The sequence below is a fragment of the Oncorhynchus mykiss genome, chromosome 2, assembly GCF_057628025.1.
Source record: "Oncorhynchus mykiss isolate SJ-2025 chromosome 2, ASM5762802v1, whole genome shotgun sequence".
NCBI lineage: Eukaryota > Metazoa > Chordata > Actinopteri > Salmoniformes > Salmonidae > Oncorhynchus > Oncorhynchus mykiss.
In genome coordinates this window covers 30,022,826-30,036,067 of record NC_143023.1, presented here as the reverse complement: position 1 = coordinate 30,036,067, position 13,242 = coordinate 30,022,826, and the positions used below count along the sequence as shown (strand labels likewise).

Genomic DNA, 13,242 nt, shown 5'->3' with positions numbered 1-13,242 from the left:
CAACCTCAGGAGGCTGAAGAAATTTGGCTTGTCACCAAAAACACTCACAAACTTTTACAACTGCACAATCGAGAGCATCCTGTCGGATAGTACAGATCATTCTGTACTAACAGTTTTCACCAATGTTCTCTTTATAATACTATGATAATGTTATATCAGTGGAGGCTGCTGAGGGGAGGACGGTTCATAATAATGTCTGGAATGGAATCAAACTATGTGTTTGATACCATTCCACTGATTCCGCTTCCAGCCATTACCACGAGCTCCTCCTCCCAAATGTATTTTACCTTTATTTAACTACGCAAGTCAGTTAAGAACAAATTCTTATTTTCAGTGACGGCCTAGGAACAGTGGGTTAACTGTCAGTTCAGGAGCAGAACGACAGATTTGTACCTTGTCAGCTCGGGGATTTGAACTTGCAACCTTCCGGTTACTAGTCCAACGCTTTAACCACTAGGAGGTGCCACCAATCTCCTGTGTTTTCTGTTTAAACAATAAGTAAGGATTGAGCCTTGGGGTACTCCCTTGTTGACAGGCAGTGGCTGAGACAAAAAAAACTGATTGCATACCAGAGAGAATACTATAGACATCAAGAAAGCCAGTCAATTGATTATTGACAAGTTTTCCAACACTTTTGATAAACGGGGAAAAATAGAAATATGCCTATAACAGTTAGGATCAGCTTGATCTCCCCCTTTGGCGATATACCACAATCCCCCGAGGTGCCTTATTGCTATTTTTATGTATTTATTATTTAACTAGGCAAATCAGTTAAGAACAAATTCGTATTTTCAATGAAGGCCTACACCTGCCAAACACGGATGACGCAGGGCCAATTGTGCGCTGCCCTCTGGGCCTATCAATCACTGCCGGTTGTGATGATACAGCCTGGAAAAAATGGTTACCAACGTAATTTGAGTTTTGCTAAAACATAATATCAGTCAGTGTCTGATATAATTTGTAATTTTATGTTGGCTATTACCGGTTTCTGTCTTCAATCGCATCAGCAGTTGTCGTGGCCGAGTGGTTAAGGCGATGGACTAGAAATCCATTGGGATCTTCCCGCGCAGGTTCGAATCCTGCCGACAACGTGATATTTTTCTCCTGTGATTGGTAATGCCCAGGCGTTTACATTGTATCGGCCTTCCTAAAATGCATTGTTATTTCATCAAGCATGTTAGCTAAATCACGTAGTTAGCTATGTAACGTTAGCTTGCTAAAACTGTTCCTAGCTTCACACCGTCAGCACCACTGACGATATACCCAGAAAAACGGACAGCGAAGATATAGATGCCCTTCTTGAGGACATACTTGACGATGATTTCGATTCCCTTGCGCTAAACGTGAGTAAATAACCTTAGCTACATCGCCTTGCAATGTTGAATGCAGTTTTTTGTTGTTGTTGCTAACAGCATCTACTGTCCAGTAGTAGTAGCTAGCTAAAGTTAGCTGTTTGGATATCACACGGATGTATTAGCTAGCTATAATGAGATAAATATGAGGCTATGTTTGATTGTTTTTAGCCTGTTTCCAATGGAAAGGTTGCTTTCATTTTTGTCCTTCTGACTCCAATGCATTAGCTAACGTTACATTGCAAAAGGGCCGGCCCGTAGGTGGTGAATGTAGGAAACAACATCTCCACCCCGCTGATCCTCAACACTGGGGCCCCACAAGGGTGCGTTCTCAGCCCTCTCCTGTACTCCCTGTTCACCCATGACTGCGTGGCCATGCACGCCTCCAACTCAAATCATCAAGTTTGCAGACGACACTACAGTGGTAGGCTTGATTACCAACAGCGACGAGACGGCCTACAGGGAGGAGGTGAGGGCCCTCGGAGTGTGGTGTCAGGAAAATAACCTCACACTCAATGTCAACAAAACAAAGGAGATGATCGTGGACTTCAGGAAACAGCAGAGGGAGAAGCCCCCTATCCATATCGACGGGACAGTAGTGGAGAAGGTGGAAAGTTCCTCGGCGTACACATCACGGACAAACTGAAATGGTCCACCCACACAGACACACAGCGTGGTGAAGAAGGCGCAGCAGCGCCTTTTCAACCTCAGGAGGCTGAAGAAATTTGGCTTGTCACCAAAAACACTCACAAACTTTTACAACTGCACAATCGAGAGCATCCTGTCGGATAGTACAGATCATTCTGTACTAACAGTTTTCACCAATGTTCTCTTTATAATACTATGATAATGTTATATCAGTGGATGCTGCTGAGGGGAGGACGGCTCATAATAATGTCTGGAATGGAATCAAACTATGTGTTTGATACCATTCCACTGATTCCGCTTCCAGCCATTACCACGAGCTCCTCCTCCCAAATGTATTTTACCTTTATTTAACTACGCAAGTCAGTTAACCTCTTAGAGCTCTAGGGGCGCTATTTCATTTTTGGATAAAAAACGTTCCCGTTTTAAGCGCGATATTTTGTCACGAAAAGATGCTCGACTATGCATATTCTTGACAGTTTTGGAAAGAAAACACTCTGAAGTTTCAGAATCTGCAAAGATTTTGTCTGTAAGTGCCCCAGAACTCATTCTACAGGCGAAACCAAGATGATGCATCACCCAGGAATTAGCAGAATTTCTGAAGCTCTGTTTTCCATTCTCTCCTTATATGGCTGTGATTGCGCAAGGAATGAGCCTACACTTTCTGTCGTTCGCCCAAGGTCTTAGCAGCATTGTGAAGTATTTGTAGGCATATCATTGGAAGATTGGCCATAAGAGACTACATTTTCCAGAGGTCCGCCCGGTGTCCTTTGTCTAAATTTGTGCGTAATCTTCAGGTGCGGTCATTTTCTCCTGGGATTCAGGAGAGAAAGCATGTGTCCAAGAACGATGTATCAATGAAGAGATATGTGAAAAACACCTTGAGGATTGATTCTAAACAACGTTTGCCATGTTTTCAGTCGATATTATGGAGTTAATTTGGAAAAAAGTTTGCGTTTTGAGGACTGAATTTATGGATTTTTTTTGGTAGCCAAATGTGATGTATAAAACGGAGCTATTTCTAATACACAAGGAATCTTTTTGGAAAAACTGAGCATCTGCTATCTAACTGAGAGTATCCTCATTGAAAACATCAGAAGTTCTTCAAAGGTAAATGATTTTATTTGAAGGCTTTTATGTTTTTGTTAATGTTGCGTGCTGGATGCTAACGCTAATGCTAACGCTAAATGCTAACGCGAAATGCTAACTCTAGCTAGCTACTTTTACACAAATGATTGTTTTCCTATGGTTGAGAAGCATATTTTGAAAATCTGAGATGACAGTGTTGTTTACAAAAGGCTAAGCTTGAGAGATGGCATATTTATTTCATTTCATTTGCGATTTTCATAAATAGTTAACGTTGTGTTATGCTAATGAGCTTGCTGATAGATTTACACAATCCTGGATACAGGGGTTTTTTCATAGCTAAACGTGACGCAGAAAACGGAGCGATTTGTCCTAAACAAATAATCTTTCAGGAAAAACTGAACATTTGCTATCTGAGAGTCTCCTCATTGAAAACATCTGAAGTTCTTCAAAGGTAAATGATTTTTTTGAATGCTTTTCTGTTTTTTTGTGTAAATGTTGCCAGCTGAATGCTAATGCTAAATGCTACGTTAGCCATCAATACTGTTACACAAATGCTTGTTTTGCAATGGTTGAGAAGCATATTTTGAAAATCTGAGATGACAGTGTTGTTAACAAAAGGCTAAGCTTGAGAGCTAGCATATTTATTTCATTTGCGATTTTCATGAATAGTTAACGTTGCGTTATGGTAATGAGCTTGAGTCTGTATTCACGAACCCGGATCCGGGATGGGGAGATCAGAAAGGTTAAGAACAAATTCTTATTTTCAGTGACGGCCTAGGAACAGTGGGTTAACTGTCAGTTCAGGGGCAGAACGACAGATTTGTACCTTGTCAGCTCGGGGATTTGAACTTGCAACCTTCCGGTTACTAGTCCAACGCTTTAACCACTAGGAGGTGCCACCAATCTCCTGTGTTTTCTGTTTAAACAATAAGTAAGGATTGAGCCCTTGTTGACAGGCAGTGGCTGAGACAAAAAAAACAGATTGCATACCAGAGAGAATACTATAGACATCAAGAAAGCCAGTCAATTGATTATTGACAAGTTTTCCAACACTTTTGATAAACGGGGAAAAATAGAAATATGCCTATAACAGTTAGGATCAGCTTGATCTCCCCCTTTGGCGATATACCACAATCCCCCGAGGTGCCTTATTGCTATTTTTATTTATTTATTATTTAACTAGGCAAATCAGTTAAGAACAAATTCGTATTTTCAATGAAGGCCTACACCTGCCAAACACGGATGACGCAGGGCCAATTGTGCGCTGCCCTCTGGGCCTATCAATCACTGCCGGTTGTGATGATACAGCCTGGAAAAAATGGTTACCAACGTAATTTGAGTTTTGCTAAAACATAATATCAGTCAGTGTCTGATATATTTGTAATTTTATGTTGGCTATTACCGGTTTCTGTCTTCAATAGCATCAGCAGTTGTCGTGGCCGAGTGGTTAAGGCGATGGACTAGAAATCCATTGGGATCTTCCCGCGCAGGTTCGAATCCTGCCGACAACGTGATATTTTTCTCCTGTGATTGGTAATGCCCAGGCGTTTACATTGTATCGGCCTTCCTAAAATGCATTGTTATTTCATCAAGCATGTTAGCTAAATCACGTAGTTAGCTATGTAACGTTAGCTTGCTAAAACTGTTCCTAGCGTCACACCGTCAGCACCACTGACGATATACCCAGAAAAACGGACAGCGAAGATATAGATGCCCTTCTTGAGGACATACTTGACGATGATTTCGATTCCCTTGCGCTAAACGTGAGTAAATAACCTTAGCTACATCGCCTTGCAATGTTGAATGCAGTTTTTTGTTGTTGTTGCTAACAGCATCTACTGTCCAGTAGTAGTAGCTAGCTAAAGTTAGCTGTTTGGATATCACACGGATGTATTAGCTAGCTATAATGAGATAAATATGAGGCTATGTTTGATTGTTTTTAGCCTGTTTCCAATGGAAAGGTTGCTTTCATTTTTGTCCTTCTGACTCCAATGCATTAGCTAACGTTACATTGCAAAAGGGCCGGCCCGTAGGTGGTGAATGTAGGAAACAACATCTCCACCCCGCTGATCCTCAACACTGGGGCCCCACAAGGGTGCGTTCTCAGCCCTCTCCTGTACTCCCTGTTCACCCATGACTGCGTGGCCATGCACGCCTCCAACTCAAATCATCAAGTTTGCAGACGACACTACAGTGGTAGGCTTGATTACCAACAGCGACGAGACGGCCTACAGGGAGGAGGTGAGGGCCCTCGGAGTGTGGTGTCAGGAAAATAACCTCACACTCAATGTCAACAAAACAAAGGAGATGATCGTGGACTTCAGGAAACAGCAGAGGGAGAAGCCCCCTATCCATATCGACGGGACAGTAGTGGAGAAGGTGGAAAGTTCCTCGGCGTACACATCACGGACAAACTGAAATGGTCCACCCACACAGACACACAGCGTGGTGAAGAAGGCGCAGCAGCGCCTTTTCAACCTCAGGAGGCTGAAGAAATTTGGCTTGTCACCAAAAACACTCACAAACTTTTACAACTGCACAATCGAGAGCATCCTGTCGGATAGTACAGATCATTCTGTACTAACAGTTTTCACCAATGTTCTCTTTATAATACTATGATAATGTTATATCAGTGGATGCTGCTGAGGGGAGGACGGCTCATAATAATGTCTGGAATGGAATCAAACTATGTGTTTGATACCATTCCACTGATTCCGCTTCCAGCCATTACCACGAGCTCCTCCTCCCAAATGTATTTTACCTTTATTTAACTACGCAAGTCAGTTAACCTCTTAGAGCTCTAGGGGCGCTATTTCATTTTTGGATAAAAAACGTTCCCGTTTTAAGCGCGATATTTTGTCACGAAAAGATGCTCGACTATGCATATTCTTGACAGTTTTGGAAAGAAAACACTCTGAAGTTTCAGAATCTGCAAAGATTTTGTCTGTAAGTGCCCCAGAACTCATTCTACAGGCGAAACCAAGATGATGCATCACCCAGGAATTAGCAGAATTTCTGAAGCTCTGTTTTCCATTCTCTCCTTATATGGCTGTGATTGCGCAAGGAATGAGCCTACACTTTCTGTCGTTCGCCCAAGGTCTTAGCAGCATTGTGAAGTATTTGTAGGCATATCATTGGAAGATTGGCCATAAGAGACTACATTTTCCAGAGGTCCGCCCGGTGTCCTTTGTCTAAATTTGTGCGTAATCTTCAGGTGCGGTCATTTTCTCCTGGGATTCAGGAGAGAAAGCATGTGTCCAAGAACGATGTATCAATGAAGAGATATGTGAAAAACACCTTGAGGATTGATTCTAAACAACGTTTGCCATGTTTTCAGTCGATATTATGGAGTTAATTTGGAAAAAAGTTTGCGTTTTGAGGACTGAATTTATGGATTTTTTTTGGTAGCCAAATGTGATGTATAAAACGGAGCTATTTCTAATACACAAGGAATCTTTTTGGAAAAACTGAGCATCTGCTATCTAACTGAGAGTATCCTCATTGAAAACATCAGAAGTTCTTCAAAGGTAAATGATTTTATTTGAAGGCTTTTATGTTTTTGTTAATGTTGCGTGCTGGATGCTAACGCTAATGCTAACGCTAAATGCTAACGCGAAATGCTAACTCTAGCTAGCTACTTTTACACAAATGATTGTTTTCCTATGGTTGAGAAGCATATTTTGAAAATCTGAGATGACAGTGTTGTTTACAAAAGGCTAAGCTTGAGAGATGGCATATTTATTTCATTTCATTTGCGATTTTCATAAATAGTTAACGTTGTGTTATGCTAATGAGCTTGCTGATAGATTTACACAATCCTGGATACAGGGGTTTTTTCATAGCTAAACGTGACGCAGAAAACGGAGCGATTTGTCCTAAACAAATAATCTTTCAGGAAAAACTGAACATTTGCTATCTGAGAGTCTCCTCATTGAAAACATCTGAAGTTCTTCAAAGGTAAATGATTTTTTTGAATGCTTTTCTGTTTTTTTGTGTAAATGTTGCCAGCTGAATGCTAATGCTAAATGCTACGTTAGCCATCAATACTGTTACACAAATGCTTGTTTTGCAATGGTTGAGAAGCATATTTTGAAAATCTGAGATGACAGTGTTGTTAACAAAAGGCTAAGCTTGAGAGCTAGCATATTTATTTCATTTGCGATTTTCATGAATAGTTAACGTTGCGTTATGGTAATGAGCTTGAGTCTGTATTCACGAACCCGGATCCGGGATGGGGAGATCAGAAAGGTTAAGAACAAATTCTTATTTTCAGTGACGGCCTAGGAACAGTGGGTTAACTGTCAGTTCAGGGGCAGAACGACAGATTTGTACCTTGTCAGCTCGGGGATTTGAACTTGCAACCTTCCGGTTACTAGTCCAACGCTTTAACCACTAGGAGGTGCCACCAATCTCCTGTGTTTTCTGTTTAAACAATAAGTAAGGATTGAGCCCTTGTTGACAGGCAGTGGCTGAGACAAAAAAAACAGATTGCATACCAGAGAGAATACTATAGACATCAAGAAAGCCAGTCAATTGATTATTGACAAGTTTTCCAACACTTTTGATAAACGGGGAAAAATAGAAATATGCCTATAACAGTTAGGATCAGCTTGATCTCCCCCTTTGGCGATATACCACAATCCCCCGAGGTGCCTTATTGCTATTTTTATTTATTTATTATTTAACTAGGCAAATCAGTTAAGAACAAATTCGTATTTTCAATGAAGGCCTACACCTGCCAAACACGGATGACGCAGGGCCAATTGTGCGCTGCCCTCTGGGCCTATCAATCACTGCCGGTTGTGATGATACAGCCTGGAAAAAATGGTTACCAACGTAATTTGAGTTTTGCTAAAACATAATATCAGTCAGTGTCTGATATATTTGTAATTTTATGTTGGCTATTACCGGTTTCTGTCTTCAATAGCATCAGCAGTTGTCGTGGCCGAGTGGTTAAGGCGATGGACTAGAAATCCATTGGGATCTTCCCGCGCAGGTTCGAATCCTGCCGACAACGTGATATTTTTCTCCTGTGATTGGTAATGCCTTCCTAAAATGCATTGTTATTTCATCAAGCATGTTAGCTAAATCACGTAGTTAGCTATGTAACGTTAGCTTGCTAAAACTGTTCCTCGCTTCACACCGTCAGCACCACTGACGATATACCCAGAAAAACGGACAGCGAAGATATAGATGCCCTTCTTGAGGACATACTTGACGATGATTTCGATTCCCTTGCGCTAAACGTGAGTAAATAACCTTAGCTACATCGCCTTGCAATGTTGAATGCAGTTTTTTGTTGTTGTTGCTAACAGCATCTACTGTCCAGTAGTAGTAGCTAGCTAAAGTTAGCTGTTTGGATATCACACGGATGTATTAGCTAGCTATAATGAGATAAATATGAGGCTATGTTTGATTGTTTTTAGCCTGTTTCCAATGGAAAGGTTGCTTTCATTTTTGTCCTTCTGACTCCAATGCATTAGCTAACGTTACATTGCAAAAGGGCCGGCCCGTAGGTGGTGAATGTAGGAAACAACATCTCCACCCCGCTGATCCTCAACACTGGGGCCCCACAAGGGTGCGTTCTCAGCCCTCTCCTGTACTCCCTGTTCACCCATGACTGCGTGGCCATGCACGCCTCCAACTCAAATCATCAAGTTTGCAGACGACACTACAGTGGTAGGCTTGATTACCAACAGCGACGAGACGGCCTACAGGGAGGAGGTGAGGGCCCTCGGAGTGTGGTGTCAGGAAAATAACCTCACACTCAATGTCAACAAAACAAAGGAGATGATCGTGGACTTCAGGAAACAGCAGAGGGAGAAGCCCCTTATCCATATCGACGGGACAGTAGTGGAGAAGGTGGAAAGTTCCTCGGCGTACACATCACGGACAAACTGAAATGGTCCACCCACACAGACACACAGCGTGGTGAAGAAGGCGCAGGAGCGCCTTTTCAACCTCAGGAGGCTGAAGAAATTTGGCTTGTCACCAAAAACACTCACAAACTTTTACAACTGCACAATCGAGAGCATCCTGTCGGATAGTACAGATCATTCTGTACTAACAGTTTTCACCAATGTTCTCTTTATAATACTATGATAATGTTATATCAGTGGAGGCTGCTGAGGGGAGGACGGCTCATAATAATGTCTGGAATGGAATCAAACTATGTGTTTGATACCATTCCACTGATTCCGCTTCCAGCCATTACCACGAGCTCCTCCTCCCAAATGTATTTTACCTTTATTTAACTACGCAAGTCAGTTAAGAACAAATTCTTATTTTCAGTGACAGCCTAGGAACAGTGGGTTAACTGTCAGTTCAGGGGCAGAACGACAGATTTGTACCTTGTCAGCTCGGGGATTTGAACTTGCAACCTTCCGGTTACTAGTCCAACACTTTAACCACTAGGAGGTGCCACCAATCTCCTGTGTTTTCTGTTTAAACAATAAGTAAGGATTGAGCCTTGGGGTACTCCCTTGTTGACAGGCAGGGGCTGAGACAAAAAAAAACAGATTGCATACCAGAGAGAATACTATAGACATCAAGAAAGCCAGTCAATTGATTATTGACAAGTTTTCCAACACTTTTGATAAACGGGGAAAAATAGAAATAGGCCTATAACAGTCAGCTTGATCTCCCCCTTTGGCGATATACCACAATCCCCCGAGGTGCCTTATTGCTATTTTTATTTATTTATTATTTAACTAGGCAAATCAGTTAAGAACAAATTCGTATTTTCAATGAAGGCCTACACCTGCCAAACACGGATGACGCAGGGCCAATTGTGCGCTGCCCTCTGGGCCTATCAATCACTGCCGGTTGTGATGATACAGCCTGGAAAAAATGGTTACCAACGTAATTTGAGTTTTGCTAAAACATAATATCAGTCAGTGTCTGATATATTTGGAATTTTATGTTGGCTATTACCGGTTTCTGTCTTCAATAGCATCAGCAGTTGTCGTGGCCGAGTGGTTAAGGCGATGGACTAGAAATCCATTGGGATCTTCCCGCGCAGGTTCGAATCCTGCCGACAACGTGATATTTTTATCCTGTGATTGGTAATGCCCAGGCATTGTATCATAGATAGCCAGTATCTGTATCACTACACATAAATCGCTAGCTACACGGTATCAATCTTTACCTACTTGAAATTAGTTTACGCCTGTCAATCAAGCACTCCTGTTCATGACAACAGTCAATAAGCAGCAGTACCCTGAAGCTATGGCGGACGATTTGGACGAATTGCTAGATGAGGTTGAAACAAAGTTCTGTCGCAACGTATATTTGACGCCACAACTTCAAGCTCCCTCAGATTTATCGACGGCTGGGAAATGTTTAACGCAAACTGGGAAAGTAAGAAAACACTGGTGCGTAGTAAAATGCAAGTGTCAACCGGCTAACGTTAACGATAGCTAACGTTAGTACGGGGGAATGGACTAACGTTAGCAAGCAAGGTTAGCAAACCAAGTTGTTGACCATGACTGACACAGTGGAAGCTTATGCAATGTAACTAACGACGATAGCTATGTAACGTTAGCTAATTAGTTGCAAACGCCAGCCTTCCTAAAATGCATTGTTATTTCATCAAGCATGTTAGCTAAATCACGTAGTTAGCTATGTAACGTTAGCTTGCTAAAACTGTTCCTCGCTTCACACCGTCAGCACCACTGACGATATACCCAGAAAAACTACAGGGAGGAGGTGAGGGCCCTCGGAGTGTGGTGTCAGGAAAATAACCTCACACTCAATGTCAACAAAACAAAGGAGATGATCATGGACTTCAGGAAACAGCAGAGGGAGAAGCCCCCTATCCATATCGACGGGACAGTAGTGGAGAAGGTGGAAAGTTCCTCGGCGTACACATCACGGACAAACTGAAATGGTCCACCCACACAGACACACAGCGTGGTGAAGAAGGCGCAGCAGCGCCTTTTCAACCTCAGGAGGCTGAAGAAATTTGGCTTGTCACCAAAAACTTTTACAACTGCACAATCGAGAGCATCCTGTCGGATAGTACAGACATTTCTGTACTAACAGTTTTCACCAATGTTCTCTTTATAATACTATGATAATGTTATATCAGTGGAGGCTGCTGAGGGGAGGACGGCTCATAATAATGTCTGGAATGGAATCAAACTATGTGTTTGATGCATTTGATTCCATTCCACTGATTCCGTTTCCAGCCATTACCACGAGCTCCTCCTCCCAAATGTATTTTACCTTTATTTAACTACGCAAGTCAGTTAAGAACAAATTCTTATTTTCAGTGACGGCCTAGGAACAGTGGGTTAACTGTCAGTTCAGGGGCAGAACAACAGATTTGTACCTTGTCAGCTCAGGGATTTGAACTTGCAACCTTCCGGTTACTAGTCCAACGCTTTAACCACTAGGAGGTGCCACCAATCTCCTGTGTTTTCTGTTTAAACAATAAGTAAGGATTGAGCCTTGGGGTACTCCCTTGGTGACAGGCAGTGGCTGAGACAAAACAAAACAGATTGCATACCAGAGAGAATACTATAGACATCAAGAAAGCCAGTCAATTGATTATTGACAAGTTTTCCAACACTTTTGATAAACGGGGAAAAATAGAAATATGCCTATAACAGTTAGGATCAGCTTGATCTCCCCCTTTGGCGATATACCACAATCCCCCGAGGTGCCTTATTGCTATTTTTATTTATTTATTATTTAACTAGGCAAATCAGTTAAGAACAAATTCGTATTTTCAATGAAGGCCTACACCTGCCAAACACGGATGACGCAGGGCCAATTGTGCGCTGCCCTCTGGGCCTATCAATCACTGCCGGTTGTGATGATACAGCCTGGAAAAAATGGTTACCAACGTAATTTGAGTTTTGCTAAAACATAATATCAGTCAGTGTCTGATATATTTGTAATTTTATGTTGGCTATTACCGGTTTCTGTCTTCAATAGCATCAGCAGTTGTCGTGGCCGAGTGGTTAAGGCGATGGACTAGAAATCCATTGGGATCTTCCCGCGCAAGTTCGAATCCTGCCGACAACGTGATATTTTTCTCCTGTGATAGGTAATGCCCAGGCATTGTTTCATAGATAGCCAGGATCTGTATCACTACACATAAATCGCTAGCTACACGGTATCAATCTTTACCTACTTGAAATTAGGTTACGCCTGTCAATCAAGCACTCCTGTTCATGACAACAGTCAATAAGCAGCAGTACCCTGAAGCTATGGCGGACGATTTGGACGAATTGCTAGATGAGGTTGAAACAAAGTTCTGTCGCAACGTATATTTGACGCCACAACTTCAAGCTCCCTCAGATTTATCGACGGCTGGGAAATGTTTAACGCAAACTGGGAAAGTAAGAAAACACTGGTGCGTAGTAAAATGCAAGTGTCAACCGGCTAACGTTAACGATAGCTAACGTTAGTACGGGGGAATGGACTAACGTTAGCAAGCAAGGTTAGCAAACCAAGTTGTTGACCATGACTGACACAGTGGAAGCTTATGCAATGTAACTAACGACGATAGCTATGTAACGTTAGCTAATTAGTTGCAAACGCCAGCCTTCCTAAAATGCATTGTTATTTCATCAAGCATGTTAGCTAAATCACGTAGTTAGCTATGTAACGTTAGCTTGCTAAAACTGTTCCTCGCTTCACACCGTCAGCACCACTGACGATATACCCAGAAAAACGGACAGCGAAGATATAGATGCCCTTCTTGAGGACATACTTGACGATGATTTCGATTCCCTTGCGCTAAACGTGAGTAAATAACCTTAGCTACATCGCCTTGCAATGTTGAATGCAGTTTTTTGTTGTTGTTGCTAACAGCATCTACTGTCCAGTAGTAGTAGCTAGCTAAAGTTAGCTGTTTGGATATCACACGGATGTATTAGCTAGCTATAATGAGATAAATATGAGGCTATGTTTGATTGTTTTTAGCCTGTTTCCAATGGAAAGGTTGCTTTCATTTTTGTCCTTCTGACTCCAATGCATTAGCTAACGTTACATTGCAAAAGGGCCGGCCCGTAGGTGGTGAATGTAGGAAACAACATCTCCACCCCGCTGATCCTCAACACTGGGGCCCCACAAGGGTGCGTTCTCAGCCCTCTCCTGTACTCCCTGTTCACCCATGACTGCGTGGCCATGCACGCCTCCAACTCAA

At 42.2% G+C, this 13,242-nt stretch overlaps 4 non-coding genes across 4 annotated transcripts; all 4 read left to right on the top strand.

The window, feature by feature from the left end:
• The first annotated feature begins 1,009 nt into the window (after nucleotides 1-1,009).
• Nucleotides 1,010-1,091, top strand: trnas-aga (transfer RNA serine (anticodon AGA)). Its single transcript has one exon. It is a non-coding gene; the product is annotated as a tRNA-Ser (tRNA).
• Nucleotides 1,092-4,515: 3,424 nt separating this feature from the next.
• trnas-aga (transfer RNA serine (anticodon AGA)) lies at nucleotides 4,516-4,597 on the top strand. Its single transcript has one exon. It is a non-coding gene; the product is annotated as a tRNA-Ser (tRNA).
• Nucleotides 4,598-8,021: 3,424 nt separating this feature from the next.
• trnas-aga (transfer RNA serine (anticodon AGA)) lies at nucleotides 8,022-8,103 on the top strand. The gene has a single exon. It is a non-coding gene; the product is annotated as a tRNA-Ser (tRNA).
• A 1,943-nt stretch (nucleotides 8,104-10,046) lies between these two features.
• On the top strand, nucleotides 10,047-10,128 carry trnas-aga (transfer RNA serine (anticodon AGA)). Its single transcript has one exon. It is a non-coding gene; the product is annotated as a tRNA-Ser (tRNA).
• Nucleotides 10,129-13,242: the final 3,114 nt, after the last annotated feature.